This window comes from Sapajus apella, unplaced genomic scaffold, assembly GCF_009761245.1.
Source record: "Sapajus apella isolate SASKATOON/1434 unplaced genomic scaffold, GSC_monkey_1.0 scaffold2, whole genome shotgun sequence".
In the NCBI taxonomy this organism is placed as follows: domain Eukaryota; kingdom Metazoa; phylum Chordata; class Mammalia; order Primates; family Cebidae; genus Sapajus; species Sapajus apella.
Genome location: NW_022436942.1, coordinates 39,817,042 through 39,829,885, shown reverse-complemented (window position 1 = coordinate 39,829,885; position 12,844 = coordinate 39,817,042). Strand labels below are relative to the sequence as shown.

Below are 12,844 nucleotides of genomic sequence, written 5' to 3'. Positions count from 1 at the left end.
TTTCTTCAGTCCTCCATGTTGTTATAAGAACAGAGGTGGTGAGATCTCTGTACTCCCCATTTCTGTTCATCTTCTTGTTCTCCATGCTTTTACCAGGACATGCCCAGTGTTTGTATGTCCATTAGTTCTAATCATGTGCACTGGCACAATTCGCCTTTCTTCTCATTGAAAGAGAGCATACTGACATTAGTAATAACTGAAAATTCTCAAGGGTACCAAGTAATATTATTTAATGCACACTTTAGGGGAGTCATTCATTTTGTATTCATCCAAGATTTAAACATTTATTATTAAATTTCCTGGCAAATGGCAGTGTTTTAAGAAAGGACCAACTTTTTACAATATGCATGGAAACACTAATTGTGCTAAGTATGGGAGAAGATTTCCCCTAACATATTCTTTGTCATTTTGTGCCTTTATCACAGGGAGATAGATCTGGGGCCTCTCCTAGGATCATGTGATAACGTTCTCTCCATAATCTTCAAAGTTTATGAGAAATGCTTCCTAGAAGTAACTGACTCTATAACTTTATATTTTGTATGATAGGTTTCCATGGAACACTGTTAAGATAAGTCATGTTCAATTACCCAATGAGCCAGAGTTGAGAGCATTCAAGTGTTGCCTTCTCAGACTAAAATGAAGACCATTTGCAAAAATGAAGATAAAAAAAAAAAAGAACCATAGGCATAATGCGGTTGAATTATGATCTCAGTAGTTACATAGACATTTAAATCTCTTGACAATAGCTATACCATTTTTGGCCATCTACTTCTTAGAATCCTCAAAAATAAATGTTATTCCATGAAATGATTCCCAACAGCTTTTAAATTAAGTATATGCCTATTCTGAGGTCTCCTGAGGTGTTAGAAAAATAAAGTCAGAGGGTGCCAATGGACGTGGTTTTCTGCCCACACCTCTGCAGATCTTTGCCAAGCCTCCTGTGGTGCTCAGATGGAGTGCAGTGCCTTCTGCCTTAGATGAACCCACCCCCAGAAAACTAAGCAATCCAACTAGGCAGTTTGAGTTAGTTAGAAGTGATAGAACATGTTCATAGGTCCATAGAACTCCCCCTACTACAGAATCATCTAAAGTGAGATCAAAATGCTCTATCTTTGTGTAACCAGAAAATGTATGCACCCTAAACTATGAACGTGAGTTCTCACAAAGCGTTCACTTGAGCTGCCTAGAATTCTGCTCATTTGTCTCATGAACTACATCACACAATCTCTAAAAAATTAAAAATTAAAAAGTAGATTGAGATGCTTTGGTTTAAAGTGTTACATACCAATGCCTTTTCTCCACCTAGCCAAAACTTAGGCCCCCTTAACTTCACCTTCTCCTTCACTTTGCAACTTCTTGTTGGCAATTGTGTCATTGTTTAGATAACTTATCGCCTTCTTATCCATTCTTTCTTAAGCGTCAAGTGCAGAGCAGTTGAGATGCAGTGGGCCTAGCTTTTAACACTGGAAAAGTCTCTTTTCTAGTATGTCTGTGAGGGTGATCCTGTTTTGCTACCTGATAGTAGTCATATTTGATAGAGGCCCCTCCTGAAACCAGCCTAGAGGCAAGTACTGGCCTTTAGTGATCTTACCTGCTAGATAGTTTATCTTCAGTTAATTGAAGCTTAGCAATGGGCTCTGCTGAGCAACTGAGCAGGTAATATTCCTGGTTTCTGAATTAATTAGTTCCCAAAAACTTTGACCTGAATTATGTCAAAAGACACATAACACATAGCTGTGAAGAAAAGCGTTAAGTCCTGCAGTTTCTTTCCTCTTTTACCAGCAGGACAGATGTCTCTTTATCCTTGGGTATGCAAACACCTGCATGCTGGAAGAACTTTGTGAATGATTACCTTGGCATGGGCAGATGGCCTCTCATGATGATTATTACACGATTAAGGAAGATGACTTAAACATTATCAGAGAAAAGAAGTGCTACAAAGCTGCAGTCAAGTTGCTAATCTTCCGTTATTTCACTAGAGGAAGCTGAAATATCTGCTTCCAGCTTTCAGTTTGCTTTGCTATCAGTGTAACATTTCAAGGAGAAGTATTTTCATGTGGACTCTAAACCTGAAGTATACGTAAATGAAAATTGAAATATTAATATGTCATATTGATAAGATATAATAAATGCAGCAGAAATTTTTCTTCATATTTCTGTGTATTAAGGAGATGGGTTGCAAGTACTACTAGCAAGGCATAAGTTGAAAATACTTGATGTTTAGTGATATTGGGGTCTTACCACAATAAAGTTTTTTTAAGAGGAAAAAACGTTTTTCGAAGTAAACAATTGAAATTTACTATAAGACCTTAATCCCTAGAGCAGGATGCTCTAGGAATGGGGTTATATATGGTTGGCATTTCTCTGAACCCTGTCATCTTCATGATGTCTCCTTATTAAGGAGCATAGTGTTCATATAGAAAGGGTGTCAAAAGAAAATTCATAGAAGTCTTCCGTAAGAGAAAACGTATCCAAGTAGATTGAAAGCTATCTGTTAGAACATGGAAAAAAAGAAATACAGCAGATATTCCAGAGTTGCTACCAACAGTCTCCTTTACTTCTCTCTTAACTGGCAGAATGATTTTGTTCAAGTTTATACCCCCACCTCTAAGCCCCTGCCTGACTCAGGGAAAAGGTGACCCTATCTTTGGCAGGTGGATAAATCTGACTGGTTTAATCTAAGGCAGGTGTCATGGTCTCATTTCCCTTGTCAGGAGGGGGGATGTGATGCTGATCCAGCTAATGGGGCATGAGTGGAAGTCCAAGGGTGAGTTTCTGAGGAAAAAACATGATGGCTATTAAAAAAGACATGGGACTAGGCACAGTGGCTCTCATCTATAATCCGAACAGTTTGGGAGGCCGAAATGGCAGGATTGCTTGAGGCCAGGAGTTCAAGACTGCCTGATCAACATGGCAAGACCCTGTCTCTACAAAAAATGTAAAAATTAGCTGGGAACAGTGTTCCATGCCTGTAATCCCAGCAACTTGGGGATTGAGGCAAGGGGGTACTCAGAGCCCAGGATTTGGAAGCTACAGAGAACTATGACAGCATTGCTGTACTCCAGCCTGGGTGACAGAGCGATACTCTGTCTCTAAAATAAAAATAAAAAAAGAAGAGACATGGGAACCAGTAATTCTCTCTTTTCTACTGGATGTTGTCCTGTCTGTATGTGATTTTTGAAACTGCGGCAGCCTTTGGACGATGGTGAGGCGAACAAGCCTCCAAAGACACAGCTGGCATTCTAAGAATTTCAGAGGTGTAAAAACCTGGTGTCTCTGATGAAAAAAAATGGTCTCTGAACTAATTCCTTAGATTTGCTTTACCTTGAACTTTCATGTTATTAGTTTTTCTCATTGTTTGAGCCAGTGGTTCCCAAACTGTGCTGCACATAAGAATCATCTGGAGTGTTTTTGAAATCTCAATGGCCAGCTCTCAGCCCATTGCAATTTGATCAGAATATTGGGGTGGGAGCCAGACATGACTATATTTTAAGAATCCCCAGGTGATTCCATTATGCAGCAACATTTGGAAACCATACGGTTTGAGTGACCTTGGATTATATTTTCCTTTCTATCTGAGTTTTTCACAACTGAAACAACAAAACTTAAACTAAAAAAGAAAATCCAGACTGTAAACATTATTTGTGCAAGTAGGTACCCTGGATAATAAGACAGAAAAATATTAAGAAGAGTACAATAGAGTCAACAAAAATGCTTTCAGGGTTTTCAAAAGGAACTCCAATGCAATTACTTAGCAGTCAGTTTGAACTATATTCAAATATAATCAAGTACCTACTACTTTTGTTAGAGTAGTTTCACTGATTATTTCCTTTGATAAAGCTTTGTATCCATTAAATAACCTGTAGTATAATTTATGTAAAATCATTAAAAGAGACTCCTTTCATCTTTATTAAATTTAGTCTTTGAAGAATATGTCTACATAACAGAAACAAATATTGGGTTCTATTATATCTAATTTCAAGAGAGGAAGATTGGTATCTTTGTCACTTGTTACAAATCCCTCCACTCACACATAACACATGCACACCCTTTTAAAAACATCACTGCTGAATCCTTAATTAAGGCCCTCTAATACCTTACCTCTTGTCATACCTACGAATTATAATTTAGGAAACTATCTAAGAAATTCTCCATAGTGATTTAAACTCACATGGGAGACACAGGCCACAAACCTGACAGCTTCTTATGAATCCTGGCAAGAATTCTTTGACTCAACCAATTTACAGAAGAAATATTCTCTATCCTCTGAAAGGCTTATGTACACTTATTTTGAGGAGGGGAACTTATCATCATCTACCTCTGCAGATCACATAGCGATGTCTTAAATCCTTTTCCTTATCTGAGATACAGAGGGAAGCTGACTGTCTTTTCTCACATAAAACACTATTCTTTGGATCCAGCATCTTGCAGAGAATCTGTGTCACCTTTCAGCCCCAAAGTGGATATTTTGGCACTGTAATTCCTGACCATGTTTGTGATCACACTACATTGTGATCTAATATGACAGCTGCTGGAGAAAACTACCAGCTTCAAGGAAGACCGTCTTGATTTCTCACAGCTATTGTTAATCTCATTCCTCTTCTCCATTGCTTAGTTATTAGACTTAGGCCTTGATTTCCTTCTTCATCCTTTAGTAAGATTATAAAAACTGGATGGATATTATATAAGTAGGCATCTTTATTCTTATCCAACAGCAGGGTAGGCCACTCAGTTTAAAAAACCAACCTGTTTTTTTAAATGACAGTTGAATGGGCTTTGCCTTTCATAAGTCATATCAGTGTAAAATTTCTTTAATTTTATAATCCACAGAGATAACTTGCTTAACAGATGAGAAATATGATTACATAATCTTATTCTTTAAGTGAAAGACTTTTTAAAATACGCATTTAGGTAGGTAGTAAGAACATAAAGAAGACACAATAAACTTTGAAACAGGCGTGGAATCAGAAGGTTGTTTTTCCTTAATGCTGAGCTATGCTGACAATTATCTCCAGTAAAAATGAATGAGTAATGTGAGTGTCTGAGAGATTCTTTGCATTTACATGAATTGATGGTATTTACCAGATTGAGGGTAAGTACTAATGAAGCACTTCAACCTAATTAAAACTTTCTGAGCTTTCCTTTTCCCCCTTTACAAACTAACTTAAATTTTTATAGGATTTAATTTGAAAGTTATGGAAATACAAAGGCAGATTTTTGTCATTCCCAAAGACAGGTTAATAATGCATTCAAATTCACATCTTCTTTCACTTTGATAAAACTGACCTACTTTCCCTTTTAGAGAGAAATGTCGTATGAAATATTTTTCACATAAAAAAATGTTGTATTTTGATGCCTTTCTTTTTCCATACTGTAATTAAGGCTGGCATATCACTTCCAAAAGTTAAATGAAGTTTAGTTCATTTTCAGGTCTGGGCTTTTTAATGAGTTAGTGTCTCTGTTACTTGAGACAAGCCACATTCATTGCTTTGCATGCCAGGGAGTTTTTCTGACAGTAGTGATAATGATGCAGATGTTTCTCTTTGCAGGGATTTTCCAACAATGTTCCTAATGAAAACACATGTCTACTTCCTGGCAAATAAAAAAAAATCATTTTTCAAAACAAAAAATTCAGATGCTTTCATCCTAAAATGGCAAATGTAAACAGCCATTATTTTCTTCATGTTTTTGCTGGGTTTTTTTTTTCATCAGTAAAGTGATTCATTTCTTTTTTTTTTTTCTCATCTTGATATGGAAACAACATTAACAAAATCTTATGCAGATCCCAAGTGGAGTGGAGATGTTTAGAGCAGTGGGATTAAGCTTTGGGACTTGAGTCTCAGAACTGATTTGACATGCCATCTTAAGCCTTACATTTGGGTCAGCTGATTTCATTTCAACGCAGAGACAATCACAGTGGCTACAAGTATTATGCCCTTAAACTTCTGAATGTAACTTTGTCTTTTGAAATTTCTGTAGGTATAAATAACGAAATAGATCTATATAAATCTTTTAACAAATCTTTTTATTTTTAAAAATACATGAAATTTCACTCAATTCAGTGAGATGTTTGCAAAAACAAATTCCAGATACATTTTGAGAACTGAGTGAATATTTGCTGCTGCCTTTTCTTCAAAGAAACATTTTAATGTTGTTTTAAAAAAAAGAGTCATCATTCATCAGTTAGCTGTTAAAAAGAGTTTCCAGCTTACATAGCAAAAGAAATGTCTTTACCCTATTTTTTTTTTTTTTTTTTTTTTTTTTTTGAGACGGAGTCTTGCCCTGTCACCAGGCTGGAGTGCAATTGTGCAATCTCGGCTCACTGCAACCTCCGCCTCCTGGGTTCAAGCTATTCTTCTGCCTCAGCCTCCCAAGTAGCTGGGACCTCAGGCACATCCCACCATGCCAGGCTAATTTTTGTATGTTTAGTAGAGATAGGGTTTCACCATGTTGGCCAGGGTGGTCTTGATCTCTTGACCTCGTGATCCACCAACCTCGGCCCCCTGAAGTGCTGGGATTACAGGCGTGAGCCACCACGCCCGGACCCTTACCCTATTCTTAAGCATCGTAAGCCATACCACCAGATGCGGTATAGGATAGGTGAGGACCAGAGATGTCTGTTGTATCTACTACTTGGTCATTTAAAAATGCTTTAATGTTACCTTTCTATTTTAAGAGGACTATGTCAAAATGCCACATCATGTAGACCACATCAAGGTATTTTTTCACATGTTATTGCCAATGAGGTCATTATGAGCTTTCTTTCTCTCCTTCTTGGATGACAGTGCCATGATGGCCATTAGGATGTATAATTAAACACTCATCAGAACAGAAGGTCAAGGGGCCTGGGAAACCTGGATGACTCAGGCCAAATAAAATCTTTGGTTAAATGCAGCTTGGCTAAGTTTACATGCACCTTTGGATAGGTGATTACATGCTCTCTTTCTCTTTTCTTTCTCTTTTCTTTTTTTTTTTTTTTTTTTTTTTTTTTGAGACGGAGTTTTGCTCTTGTTACCCAGGCTGGAGTGCAATGGCGCGATCTCAGCTCACCGCAACCTCCGCCTCCTGGGTTCAGGCAATTCTCCTGCCTCAGCCTCCTGAGTAGCTGGGATTACAGGCACGCGCCACCATGCCCAGCTACTTTTTGGTACTTTTAGTAGAGACGGGGTTTCACCTTGTTGACCAGGATGGTCTTGATCTCTTGACCTCATGATCCACCCGCCTCGGCCTCCCAAAGTGCTGGGATTACAGGCGTGAGCCACCGCGCCCGGCCTCTTTCTCTTTTCTTTAAGCCAACACATTGACTGCCTTTTTGTAGATCAAATGTTAGAACTTGATTTAGGCTCTACCTTTATAAATAAGGTAAGCTTAATTACGCATATTTACTGGCTCATTTACCTATTTTAATCTACAAGAAAGTGGAGAGCCAAATCATTATTTGTGAGAGTCTATTTAGTCCTTGAAATAATGAACTCGAAATAGAACTCTAATAGAAGTCAGCCTTAAGTCAGCATCCTTAAAATCCCCTTGCTTTCCTTCCTCATTCTTTCTATCCAAGCTGCACATGTATAAGAGCTAGAGCCCATCTTAGGTTAGAAATCAGATCCTAGTGATTGATTGTTTTATAGTCTTGACATCCATCATTAATTATACAGAGCCAAGCATGGTGCATTGACCATAACTTGAATGTAACAGAACACGTGAGAAAAGATGTAATGGAGAACTCCTCTCTGTGAAGAGGGTAGTCTGGCATTTTGTGAGTCAGGATGGTGTTAGTAAAGGTAAGCCCAGTCTGGGATCCTTAATTTTATACCTTCTTTTTCTGTAGAAAAATTTGAGTCATCTAATGCATACACTCAAGTTCGCAGCTGAGGATGAACAAGGCAGTGCTCTGCCTTCCTGATACAACTGGTAATCAAGTGGGATTTTTTTCCATCTATTTAGTGCCCTATTCATCACATTGTTGTGCCTTTTCTTGGTGATTTTGCTGTTTAAAATGGCCCCTTACCAGAGTGCTGAAGTGCTATCTACTGTTTGTCAGTACAAGAAGTTGGTGATGTGCCTTGGAGAGAAAATATGTGTTAAATAAGCTTCATTCAGACATGCATTATATCACTGTTGGCCTTGAGATCAACGTTAATGAATCAACAATAGGTATTAAATAAGATGTCTTTAGATAAAAAATGTTCATAAAAGAGTTTTGAATTGATTGTTGGTGAAAATGTAACCAGAGATTCAGAGAAACCTAACGATGCATTTTCTCTAGAAGCAATGTTTCAGTATTTGCTAGTTCAGTCTTTGCAGAGACTTTATACAACATTACTACAAATAAAAATCAATAGTAGTCCTTATTTTCAATATAATCAATTCAAGAAAAGAGGTCAGGCCTAGGTATACAGTTGTATCACAGAAAAGGTTCAGATCCATAATTTTACAGGATTCCTGAAAATTGTGAAATGTGATGAAGCTCTTTTTGCAAGCTTTACAGACTATCAAATTGTGCCTCACTCTCCGCAGGGTTAGTATAAGCTGAAGGACTTGGTGATAGTTGAGATGGTTATACCTCAACCATCTGGTAACTTCTTTGGAGAAGAACCAAATCATCTGTTTCTCTATTTTGAGATCTATTTTGAAGGTCACACAACTATTATCTTAAAAGTCTTTAAATAATTCTAATACCATCACATTGATGACTGGACTTTGACATATGAATCTGGAGGGGACACAAACTTTCAGACTATGGCAATACATCCATAAACTGCTCTTCATTTTTCAATCATCTTTTCATAAATGCATTAAGGGAAATTTATAAGATGAAGTATGATGGCTGCTTTAAAATAATGTAAAAAATATTTAATTAGTGGGGAAAGTGTTCACAATATTTTAAATAAAAAAACAGATTACATACAATCTAGCACAAGACTGGCTTCAGAGACAACTCTCAAAGACCTGCCTCACAGAGCTGCCTACTCCAAGAACTAGAGTCATCTTTAAGTCATGTTTGTTTTCTGACCAAGAGAATTGCTTAGATTGGTTTTATATCCTCTGGGCTGCCAGGGGTAGCTAGTTGCCCAGCTAATGTGAGATTGCCTGCAGGTTATGAGCAGAGCTCCTCTGGGCACCTCACTCTGCAACCAAGGTGACCCAGTGGGACATCAATGCTGACTAATTAAGACAAGGAGACAGTAAGGACAGTAAGAACAGTGACATGGCTTCTCATTGCAAAGTATCTGCAGAACTAAACCTTCCTGAAGAAAACTCACTTCAGTCCAGACCTTCATTCACGGCACAGTGGCAGTTGTAGCAGCCCTGGACTCCAGACAAAAGCCAACTGCCCCATCTGTTGGGATTACGTGAGTGACCCCATCACCATCAAATGTGAACACAACTTCTGTCACTCCTCCATCTAGCAATGCTGGCTGGATTTATGGGGCAGGTTCCCTTGCCTGTCTGGTGTCACCAATGCCAAGAGGGGCACTGCAGAAGGAACACCTTGGTGGGAAGGGCAACTGAAACTGCCAAGCTGCTCCACATTACGAGGAATCAAATGAAGAGGCAGACACCAACGTGTTGTGCAAAAAGCACTATCGGATCCTGACCCTTTTCTGTGAGGAAGACCTAGAGGTGCGACATCTCTTGTGTACTCAGCCCCCTGATCACCAGGGTCAGTCACCACTTGAGACCCAGAAAGAAAGCTGCTTGTCATCACCAGAAGAGGCTCAGCAGCTACATTAAGTCTCTGGAAAGGAAAGTTGTAGACATTTGAAAATTAGTAGCCACTCAGGATAGAAAACCTTTACAACTGAAAAATAGGATGAAAAACCAGATACAGACAACCTTCTCTAAATGTGAACACTTGAACCTATTTGTGGATCATGAACAAGAGGCACTTCTCTCCAGGTTAGCTGATGAAGAGAACATTCTAAATAAACTTAATGCAAACATAGCATTTTCAGACTACATTTCCACAGTCAAAGATGTACTGAAGGAGGTGGCAGAAAAGAGTGTGTGTCAGAAATGAAACTGCTGCTGGGCATCAAGAGTATCTACAACAGGCATGAAAGCCTGAAAACTTCAGCTCTCTATTCACTCCTGTACAGTTTATCCAGTTGTTCTGGGTTCCAGAATGATGTACAGTTTATCCAGTTATTCTGGGTTCTGAAGCCTTTGATTCCTGCCAGCATTACTGAGAGGCTGAAATGGTCCATTCACCATCCTGAATTAAATGTAGGAGTCTGTAAAGACTTGGTCTTCAGGAAAGGAAAGTGATCTCTATGGTAACAGACAGATGCTGGACAATGCACCTGCAGAATGGTAACTCTGTTGCTTGAGGCTATTCCAGTCATTCTTCTGCTAAAGGAAAAGGCCAGAGTAGTTGGCATCTATCTGCATTATGAGTTTGACATTTTGTGTTGCAATTTGAATGCCTTGTCTCACATCTATTCTTTCATTCATATTAATTTTTCTGAAATACTAAGTTTTATTTCAGAATTGAACATGATTCTAAACCTCCTGCAATCTGTGCAGTAACAGATTATGAAGGATTAACTTGACATTGCTTTATTTTCTTCCTATAAATTGTGGACAGTAGGTAGAATATTGTACGACTCTCCATGAACCTAGCACTAAAATTGTTAAAAGTTTTCCTATGACTTAAACACACATATAAAATTATATAGTGTAGGCTTTTTTTGTCTGGTTTCTTTAACTCAAAAGAATTATTTTGAGATTACCTATGTTGTTGCACGAGCCAATAGATAACTTGTTTTAATGCTAAATAGCAGTGCCTTACATAGATATACCACAGTTTGCTTATTCATTTCCCCACTGATGGGCATTTGGGCCACATATTGTGTCTCCACGGGGAATGTGGATTGCTTCTTCACTCATCCCTTGCCCTTATTATTGGCACACACTGGGCTTCCAAAACTCTACCAAAGGGGCAATATACCAATATCTATCAACATTGGAAATGCGTATTCTTTTGACTCGGTAATCTACTTCAATGAATTTATCATAAAGAGATGTTCTCACACTTATAAAACAGATATTCAAGGTTATTTGTTGCAGTACAGATTGTAAGAACAAAAAAGCCCCTCATTAGAGGATTGATTAAATTCATTATGATGCTTCCAAATTGGAGTAATATGAGGCTTTAAGTAGAATGAGCATTAATATGTACTCAAATGTCATAATTTCCAAATAGTATAAAAAGTAAAGAAAACAGCTCTCTAGATTCCTCCTCTCTGGATAGGTCATCTCTGAAAGAAAGGCAGCAGCCCCAGTCAGAGGCTTATAGATAAAACTCCCATCTCCCTGGAACAGAGCACCTGGGGGAAGGGGCGGCTGTGGGCACAGCTTCAGCAGATTTAAATATTCCTGCCTGCCAGCCCTGAAGAGACTAGCAGATCTCCCAGCACAGCACTCAAGGTCTTCTAAGGGACAGACTGCTTCCTCAAGTGGGTCCTTGACCCTGTGCCTCCTGACTGGGAGACACCTCCCAGCAGGGGTTGACAGACACCTCATACAGGGGAGCTCCGGCTGGCATCTGGCAAGTGCTCCTCTTGGATGAAGCTTCCAGAGGAAGGAACTGGCAGCAATCTTTGCTGTTCTGCAGCCTCTGTTGGTGACACTCAGGCAAACAGGGTCTGGAGTGACCCTCCAGAAAACTCCAGCAAACCTGCAGCAGAGGGGCCTGACTGTTAGAAGTAAAACTAACAAACAGAAAGGAATGGCATCAACATCAACAAAAAGGACGTCCACACATAAACCACATCCGAGGGTCACCAACATCAAAGAACGAAGATAGATAAATCCATGAAGATGAGGAAAAAACAGAGAAAAAAGACTGAAAGTTCTAAAAGCCAGAAAGCCTCTTCTCCACCAAAGATTCACAACTCCTAAGCAACAAGGAACAAAACTGGGTGGAGAACGAATTTGATGAATTGACAGAAGTAGGCTTCAGAAGGTGGGTAATAACAATCTACTCCATGCTAAAGGAGCATGTTCTAACCCAATGCAAAGAAGGTAAGAACATTGAAAAAGGATTAGAGGAATTGCTAACTAAAATAACCAGTTTAGAGGAGAACATAAATGACCTGATGGAGCTGAAAAATAACACAAGAACTTCGTGAAGCATACACAAGTATTAATAGCCAAAGCAATCAAGCGGAAGAAAGGATATCAGAGATCGAAAATCAACTTAATGAAATAAAGCATGAAGACAAGATTAGAGAAAAAAGAATGAAAATAAACAAACAAAGGCTCCAAGAAATATGGGGCTATGTGAAAAGACCAAACCTACGTATGATTAGTGTACCTTAAAGTGATAGGGAGAATGGAACCAAGTTGGAAATCACTCTTCTGGATATTATCCAGGAAAACTTCCCTAACCTAGCAAGACAAGCCAACATTCAAATTCAAGAAATGAAGAACACCATAAAGATAATTCTCAGGAAGAGCAACCCCAAGTATTATAATCATCAGATTTACCAAGTTTGAAATGAAAGAAAAAACGTTAAGGGCAGCCAAATAGAAAAGTCGGGTTACCCACAAAGGGAAACCCATCAGACTAACAGTGGATCTCTCTGCAGAAAGCCTATAAGCCAGAAAAGAGTAGGAGCCAATATTCAACATTCTTAAAGAAAAGAATTTTCAACCCAGAATTTCATATCCAGCCAAACTAAGCTTCATAAACAAAGAAGAAATAAAAATCCTTTACAGACAAGCAAACGCTGAGAGATTTTGTCACCACCAAACCTGCCTTACAAGAGCTCCTAAAGGGAGCACTAAATATGCAAATCAAAACCACAATGAGACACTATCTCATGCCAGTTAGAATGGT

General features: G+C 38.6%; 1 protein-coding gene across 3 annotated transcripts in view; it reads left to right on the top strand.

The window, feature by feature from the left end:
• Positions 1–12,844, top strand: part of LIN7A (lin-7 homolog A, crumbs cell polarity complex component) — a 152,785-nt gene that overhangs the window by 72,265 nt on the left and 67,676 nt on the right. Inside the window, exon 1 of one of the 3 annotated variants that reach the window (XM_032296625.1) lies at positions 7,342–7,362. The exons of the other annotated variants lie outside the window; for them this stretch is intronic. The gene's annotated coding sequence lies outside the window, so the exon portion shown is untranslated. Of the gene's footprint in view, positions 1–7,341; positions 7,363–12,844 lie in introns of those variants that run through there. 3 annotated transcript variants of the gene reach the window in all.